This window comes from Panthera leo, chromosome B2 (genome assembly GCF_018350215.1).
Source record: "Panthera leo isolate Ple1 chromosome B2, P.leo_Ple1_pat1.1, whole genome shotgun sequence".
Lineage (NCBI taxonomy): Eukaryota > Metazoa > Chordata > Mammalia > Carnivora > Felidae > Panthera > Panthera leo.
This window is the reverse complement of record NC_056683.1, coordinates 41,200,916-41,207,562: the sequence shown is the minus strand read 5'-3', so window position 1 is coordinate 41,207,562 and position 6,647 is coordinate 41,200,916.

Below are 6,647 nucleotides of genomic sequence, written 5' to 3'. Positions count from 1 at the left end.
ACTGGTTCCCCATCATCCAAAGAATGAAAGCAGCTTCTCAGTTTGCCACGCAGAGGTCCGTGTGACCCACCCTCTTCCACCTTCACCCGACTAATTTCCCACCTCTCCCAGAGACTTCAGGTTCCCAATTGTCCTGTGTTTTCAGGCCATTAAGCCCTCAAAATGTCCAAGCCCTCTCCTTCCCGTTTATAATCAGTTCTTGTGACTCCTTCAGCCCTCAACTCAAATTATCACCACCTCTAGAAAGCCTTCCCCAGGCCCCAAGACTGGATTTGGTGCTCCTTTGGCTGGGCATCTCTAGCCACTTGCGCATAACTTCATTGCAGCTACCATATGCCATAATTATTTAAAAGGTGCATCCCTCACTAGGCTGCTGCTCCTTCAGGGCAAAACTGTGTCTGATTGTATGTTCATATTCCCTAGCAGGTGCCTGGCACACAGTAAATGCTTAATGAATAAATAGCATGGCGTCCTCCAATGCACTAAGCATACTCAGGGCTTTTTAGGTTTGCTGTTCCCTGTGCCTGGAATGTTCTTCCTCTAGATATTACTCCCATTAGTATCTCTGTTCAAATGTTAGTGCCTTAGAGAAGCCTTCCCTGGCCACTCTACCTAAAACAGCATCCCCAGTCACTCACCCTTACCCTGCTTTAATATTTCTTTTCACAGCACTCATTATCTTTTTTTTTTTCAATATATGAAATTTATTGTCAAATTGGTTTCCATACAACACCCAGTGCTCATCCCAAAAGGTGCCCTCCTCAATACCCATCACCCACCCTCTCCTCCCTCCCACCCCCCATCAACCCTCAGTTTGTTCTCAGTTTTTAACAGTCTCCTATGCTTTGGCTCTCTCCCACTCTAACCTCTTTTTTTTTTTTTTCCTTCCCCTCCCCCATGGGTTTCTGTTAAGTTTCTCAGGATCCACATAAGAGTGAAACCATATGGTATCTGTCTTTCTCTGTATGGCTTATTTCACTTAGCATCACACTCTCCAGTTCCATCCACGTTGCTACAAAAGGCCATATTTCATTCTTTCTCATTGCCACGTAGTATTCCATTGTGTATATAAACCACAATTTCTTTATCCATTCATCAGTTGATGGACATTTAGGCTCTTTCCATAATTTGGCTATTGTTGAGAGTGCTGCTATAAACATTGGGGTACAAGTGCCCCTATGCATCAGTACTCCTGTATCCTTGGGTAAATTCCTAGCAGCACAGCACTCATTATCTGATATTTGTTTATTGACCATCTCCTGCTATAATGCGAACTCCAGAGATCTAGAACTTTTTCTCATTCATTGCTGCATCCTCAGTGTCTGAAACAATGCAAGGCAGAGTAGGTGCTTAATAAACATTTACTGAATTAATGAATAGTATGGAGATGAATGATAGAGGGATTTGGGGAGGAGGGGCTGAAAATACTACAAAATGGGGAAATGCATAGTTGTAAGTTACAGGCCTCCAGGGCCAGACTTGGCCCTATCAGGAATGGTAGGAAAGACAAAAGCCAGGCTCAGCAAAGGAGGGAGGGGAGTGGGAGCCAGATGGAACTCTGGAGGTGTGTACTCTGGGAGCAGAGCCCTCTTGGGAAAGCCACAGTTCAGGTAGAAGGAATGGGGTGGGCTAGAGGCTGAAGTTTACTCAGATCTAAAGACAACATCCGGGGCGCCTGGGTGGCGCAGTCGGTTAAGCGTCCGACTTCAGCCAGGTCACGATCTCGCGGTCCGTGAGTTCGAGCCCCGCGTCAGGCTCTGGGCTGATGGCTCGGAGCCTGGAGCCTGTTTCCGATTCTGTGTCTCCCTCTCTCTCTGCCCCTCCCCCGTTCATGCTCTGTCTCTCTCTGTCCCAAAAATAAATTAAAAAAAAATAAATAAATAAAGACAACATCCACCCCAAGCCAAGGCCTCTCTTGGCCAGATGGTTCCGGAGAAGCCTTAGCATCTGTTCCTCTGTAAATTATCCAGTGCTCCCTCCTGCCTGTCCTCTCTGGTGACAGCTGGAACAATTGTCCAGGAATTCCATCTGCTCTCTTGTCCTTCTCCCCTCCACAGCTCATCAACAATTCAGAACGGAGAGGTATCCCATTTCCCTGGGCCTACGGGTGGGAGCTGGGTCTGTCCCTTAATGGAGCTGGCCTCAAGCCCTCAGTTCTCCACCAACACACACAAATAAAACCTTGGCAGAGACTCCCAGGGTCAGTCATCTTTATTTGCCATCCTGTCCATGGTTTTCAGTCCCATACAACTTTTTATTATTGTTAACTTCATAAGATTACACTAAATGAATCAATCATATTGGTTCTTGCAGAGCTTAAAATAAAGACTCCCAATCATACATCTCCACATGGTTTCCCTTAAATTGCCCATACAGTACTTTCAAAATGTGACATTCATTGCGTTGCAAGAGCACAAACTCAGTTTTTTTTGAAATATGACTTTTACCATTTTCCTAAAAGAAAATTTCCTAAAAGAAATTTGTCTGAAAGGAAGAACAGAGGAAGCTGGTTTTCTTTTCTAAATAGGTACAACCTTCAGATCCCTGCTCTACCTTTCCAAAAATTGCGTTCGGATCTACATCGGGAGGGAAGCCCATGAACTCTCAGGTAAACAAACTTACGATATATAAATTTGAAAAGTAATCCAAGTTTATATTTTGTAAACAGGAAAATGATCAATAAACGTGAACATACCTTTGAAAAGAAGGGGAGCCACAGTCCTCCACAGTTTCAAGCTTCTAGGATATGTGAGATTAAGTTCTTTTTACTATGACACTGGTTTACCTCATCACTCCCCACTCTGTGGATATAAAAATGCACATGTGTACGCCTCTATACTCATTAAGCCACAATTACATCATTGTTCACCATCACTTAAGAGACCCGTGAGGAAGAGGGTAAAGATTAAAGACCCCTTCTAGGCTTTCAGGGTTTTACGAACTAGATGCAATTTACAGAAGAGACAGGTTCACTATGTTCTGATGGTAGTTTTCATATGGTTGTGCCTTGGTGTCCACAGGACTGGGGGGCTGCAGGGCCCATCTGTACGAGCATCATTGAATATTTCCTAACACACAATCCACCTAGATCCAAGATGATTCTTTCTCCTGATTTCACTTATGTAGACCTAATCTCCCAGCTGGAAGGGATGTGTCAATGTGGAGTCCAGGGTTGACCTGACAGACTTTGTAGGTGCAGAGGGCCTTGGACTAGAAGTGCCATCTTGGACAAGAACAGCAATTTGAGCTCCAGGTGTTGGAGGAAACTGTTGGGGAAAGACTTGAAATTGGCCAGGGCTCAGCCCCAGAGTCTTTTGAACTGTTCATCATGATAGCTAGAAGGGCTATAGGTCATATGCAACTTTTTTGGTTGCAATTGACGTTGTCTGCTAACAGTTTGAAATCTATATTCTTATTTATGACCCTGATTGGACATGCTGAACCCTATTTACGTGGTTTTTTGGAGAATGATTTCAAAACTTCAAGAGGTGATAACTTAGTGTGCTTCCCCTAGATTTAAGCTATACACATTTCCTGGGGCACTTGGATGGTACAGTTGGTTAAGTGTCTGACTCTTGGTTTCAACTCACATCATGATCTCACTGGTCACGAACTCGCCGTTCGTGGGTTCGAGCCCTGCATCGGGCTCTGTGCCGCCAGTGCAAAAACTGCTCGGGATTCTCTCTCCCCCTCTCTCTGCCCTTCCTACACACTCTCTCTCTCAAAATAAATAAACTTTAAAAAAGTTATCCACATTTCCTAATTCTTATATTCATAGAAATCTACCACTGCCACCCAGGTGGATAAACTTTTATTATAGGTAATTGTCTTTTCCTAACTTAGGGTATTGAATTTGATGGGAACCTAAGAAATATCATTTTATTTTTTTTATTTTTTTAATGTTTTTATTTATTTTTGAGGCAGAGAGAGACAGAGCATGAGCAGGGGAGGGGCAGAGAGAGAGGGAGACACAGAATCCAAAGCAGGTTCCAGGCTCTGAGCTGACAGCACAAAGCCCGATGTGGGGATTGAACTCACAAACTGCGAGATCATGACCTGAGCCGAAGCCGGACACTTAACCGACTGAGCCACCTGGGCGCCCCAGAAATATCATTTTAAAGACCTTGAAACTTAGTGGGATCTTGCAGCCTTTAATATTCTTAGAGCCATATAACTCTTGGAAAATACTTATGGAAGGCAGAAATCCAAAGAAATATTTCTACACCCATATATGTAATAATGCTATTCAGATCAGCATTATTACCACAGCCAAAATGTCCATCAGTGGATAAATGGATAAACAAAATGTGGTCTATACATACAAGGGATATTTTTCCAGCCTTAAAAAGGAAGCAAATTCTGACACATGCTACAACACAGATGAATCTGGAGGACATTATGCTAAGGGCAATAAGCCAATCAGAAAAGGACAATGACTATAGGATTCCCCTTACATGAGGTAGCATCTAGAGTAGTCAGATTCTTAAAGGCAGAAAATAGAACGGTGGTTGCCAAGTGGGGGGGAAGGGGGGACAGGGAGTTAGTGTTTAATGAGTACAGAGTTTCGGTTTGGAAAGATAAAAAAATTCTGGAGCTGGATAGTCAAGCTGGTTGCCCAGTAGCATGAATGTTGGCAATCAGTTCCAATGCCACTGAACTGTGCACTTAAAAACTATTCAAATGGTAACTGTCATATTATGGATATTTTACCATAACGGAACATATTTCAAGGTAAAAAAAAAAACTACTTAAAATATATATTCCATAAATTTTACATGGCACCAAGTCTTATTTTCTGGCTTCTGGTGGAGTCTTACCTCTCCCAACTCTAAGGCAGGGATTCCCTGGGGCAGACTTTGGGACTCTCCCTTCAGACTTTGGGTACCTTGAGATAAAATCCTGTGCCTCCCCTCTCACACTTCAATTTTGAGTCCTGGGGAAGCTCAGAAAGTACAGAAGAAACGGTTTATCTCGGTCTTCTGGATGGTACTGGGACCCATTCACCAGGCCCTGCTTCACTCTGACCCAATAGGGGCTGGATAGTTCTGCAGCCCCCTGGGCTCTTTGTTGAACCTGAAACTTGGCCTTGAATGAATGTGCTATCCCATAGATTAAGCAACTCTTTATGCGTGAAAGGTTAAGAGAAGAGGCTCAGGTTCTAGAAGCCTCAAATAAACCTCTTTTCGCAGCTGCTGGAGCAGCTGGAGCATGACCTGCCTGGGCTATTGATGTCTCTTTCACTCCATCATGGGCATCGGGTGGTTCCAGGGTAGCAAGGGCTTTACGTGTGTGTGTGTGTGTGTGTGTGTGTGTGTGTGTGTGTGTGAACAATTGGTACTGTTATACTTTACACCATAGTTCTGGATATAGGTGAACCTCTTGCCTCTCCAGGCCTATGCTCATATGTCAGCACACTCTGGTGGTTCCAAATAGACATGTTCCCTCTCTTGATATTTAAAAAAAATTTTTTTAATGTTTATTTATTTTTGAGAAAGAGAGAGAGAGCATTGCGAGGTGGGGGAGGGACAGAGAGAAAGAGGGAGATCGAAGATCAGAAGCTGGCTCTGCACTGACAGTAGAGAGCCCGATGCGGGGCTCAAAGTCACGAACTGCGAGATCATGACCTGAGCCGAAGTCGGGTGCTTAACAAACTGAGCCGCCCAGGCACCCCTACGTGTTCCCTCTCTTGACATTTTGGACACTGGCTACATGACTGCATACTGGGTTCACCAGCAGGCAAAGTATCTCCCCTCTGCCATTTCTCAAGTAACACCAGAGCACAGAGTCAGTATCTACCTTGCCCAGCTTCTTCCCTTTTTGTGAGCAGGTATCTCATGGTACCCCAAGCATGGCATCCCAGGGCCTGAGACATAGCATTCCAGCCCCTGAGGCACACAGCGGGCCCTGCCAACACACACACACACACACACACACACACACACACACACACACACAGTCACACACCGCCCAAAGGTGGGACACAATGGCTGGTTTGGATTTCAGCCCTTGAGCACCGGCTCCAACTCCTGCTGTGAGATAGGAGTGGGGGTGGAGGACAGGAAACAACAAGGGGGGAGGACACTGGTTTCAGGACCTAAAGGTCCCTGCTCTGGCAGAAAGTATCAAGGGAGTGGACTATCTGGATATGCCTGACATCCTCCCTGCACCAGCTCCGCTCCCACTTGCAGCCTCCACTTTTTGGGCTGGTCAGACTGGCTCGGAGAAATGGTAGTAGGACAAAAGAAGCAGGTGGGTGATTGGCCCTTAGCTGGTGAGGACCAGAGCCAGGACTGCATGCCCCTGGGTCTCCATGAGGTCCAGGGCCCTCAGGTGTGTCTGGTCCCCCTTTTATCTGAAGTGTATGTATGACAGTGAGTGGGTGTGCCTGCCCTACTAGGCTATAAGCTGCTTGAAGTCAGGGCCCAGCACTTCTTTTCAATCATATTAATTCATTCGCTTATTTAACTCACGCTTATTGAGCTTCTGGGGTCCCCTCCTAACCTCTGGCCGCAGCGCTTACTATCATGCTAGGCTCTGAGAGGGACGAGGAGAAATATTTGTAAGTGGGTCAACGAATGTGTGAATGAATGACCGCCTCCCCTTGCGCCCCATTTTCTTCTCTCTGTACCCCTATTTGGTGTTGGTAG